This window comes from Coregonus clupeaformis, unplaced genomic scaffold (genome assembly GCF_020615455.1).
Source record: "Coregonus clupeaformis isolate EN_2021a unplaced genomic scaffold, ASM2061545v1 scaf0860, whole genome shotgun sequence".
NCBI classification, from domain to species: domain Eukaryota; kingdom Metazoa; phylum Chordata; class Actinopteri; order Salmoniformes; family Salmonidae; genus Coregonus; species Coregonus clupeaformis.
This window is the reverse complement of record NW_025534314.1, coordinates 174,232-176,713: the sequence shown is the minus strand read 5'-3', so window position 1 is coordinate 176,713 and position 2,482 is coordinate 174,232.

Below are 2,482 nucleotides of genomic sequence, written 5' to 3'. Positions count from 1 at the left end.
CATTGGGAGGGGTGTTTTGACTACTGTGTGATATAAAGACATTGGGAGGGGTGTTTTGACTACTGTGTGATATAAAGACATTGGGAGGGGTGTTTTGACTACTGTGTGATATAAAGACATTGGGAGGGGTGTTTTGACTACTGTGTGATATAAAGACATTGGGAGGGGTGTTTTGACTACTGTGTGATATAAAGACATTGGGAGGGGTGTTTTGACTACTGTGTGATATAAAGACATTGGGAGGGGTGTTTTGACTACTGTGTGATATAAAGACATTGGGAGGGGTGTTTTGACTACTGTGTGATATAAAGACATTGGGAGGGGTGTTTTGACTACTGTGTGATATAAAGACATTGGGAGGGGTGTTTTGACTACTGTGTGATATAAAGACATTGGGAGGGGTGTTTTGACTACTGTGTGATATAAAGACATTGGGAGGGGTGTTTTGACTACTGTGTGATATAAAGACATTGGGAGGGGTGTTTTGACTACTGTGTGATATAAAGACATTGGGAGGGGTGTTTTGACTACTGTGTGATATAAAGACATTGGGAGGGGTGTTTTGACTACTGTGTGATATAAAGACATTGGGAGGGGTGTTTTGACTACTGTGTGATATAAAGACATTGGGAGGGGTGTTTTGACTACTGTGTGATATAAAGACATTGGGAGGGGTGTTTTGACTACTGTGTGATATAAAGACATTGGGAGGGGTGTTTTGACTACTGTGTGATATAAAGACATTGGGAGGGGTGTTTTGACTACTGTGTGATATAAAGACATTGGGAGGGGTGTTTTCACTACTGTGTGATATAAAGACATTGGGAGGGGGTGTTTTGACTACTGTGTGATATAAAGACATTGGGAGGGGTGTTTTGACTACTGTGTGATATAAAGACATTGGGAGGGGTGTTTTGACTACTGTGTGATATAAAGACATTGGGAGGGGTGTTTTGACTACTGTGTGATATAAAGACATTGGGAGGGGTGTTTTGACTACTGTGTGATATAAAGACATTGGGAGGGGTGTTTTGACTACTGTGTGATATAAAGACATTGGGAGGGGTGTTTTGACTACTGTGTGATATAAAGACATTGGGAGGGGTGTTTTGACTACTGTGTGATATAAAGACATTGGGAGGGGTGTTTTCACTACTGTGTGATATAAAGACATTGGGAGGGGTGTTACTATCTTATATAAAGCTGTGAACGAGGAGACATAAAACACTTCAACTTGCATTTTGACAAGAAGACTTCTGTCAGCATGGTACGTACCCTAACCCACATCATTTAGTAAGGACCCTAGAGTAGGGCCTCTCTGTTATGAGAGATTATAAGTTATTACGTATCACATGTGAAATGATATCAGTTATGAATTGGCTTTATTATTTCAACTTTAATATCAGACGTTTATTAATAAGTATTTAATAAGTAAATATGTGAGCGCTGTGTGTGTGTGAGCGCTGTGTTGAGTCTGTCAGTGAACGCTGAGGGCCTATTGAAACAACCTAACCCTAACCCTAACCCTAACCCTAACGCACTAAAATCACCCGCACAGGTCTCATTCACCACCAATTGAATGTTCCTTAAAGCAGATGTCAGGTTTCACTTTTAGTCCTGATCGTTGCCAACATTTTGAAAGAATATTTCACCCCCGGTGGGTATTATCATGGGACCCAATGAATCCTGCTTTTTAGGGGCGAATTATCTATTTGACAATCATTCCGTATAACTGAAATAAAGTATTTCCTCGTTGACGTTGGCAAATCTACTGTGGCAATTCACCTTGTATGACTGGAAACTGTATACTAAATACTATACAAATACTGTTGGCTTATTATTATTTATTTTTTGTTTCCAATTTATGTAATCCATCTATAAAAATAATGTTTTCGTAAAAAAAGATCGTCATTTCTTATCAAGATCAGGGGAACGTATCCCTGGACGGTCCATTTTTGAAATGTGTAACTAAGGGCTGGATTCAATCCGTATTGCCGAAGTATCGCGGAAAATCAAGTAACATTTTTAAGGTACACTACCTGTCAAAAGTTTTAGAACACCTTCTCATTCAAGGGTTTTTCTTTATTTTACAATGTTTTACATTGTAGAATAATAGTGAAGACATCAAAACTAGGAAATAACACATATGGAATCATGTAGTAACCAAAAAAGTGTTAAACAAATCAAAATATATTTTATAGCCACCCTTTGTCTTGATGACAGCTTTGCACACTCTTGGCATTCTCTCAACAAGCTTCACCTGGAATGCTTTTCCAACAGTCTTGAAGGAGTTCCCACATATGCTGAGCACTTGTTGGCTGCTTTTCCTTCACTCTGCCGTCCGACTCAACCCAAACCATCTCAATTAGGTTGAGGTCGGGGGATTGTGGAGGCCAGGTCATCTGATGCAGCACTCCATCACTCTCCTTCTTGGTAAAATAGCCCTTACACAGCCTGGAGGTGTGTTGGGTCATTGTCCTGC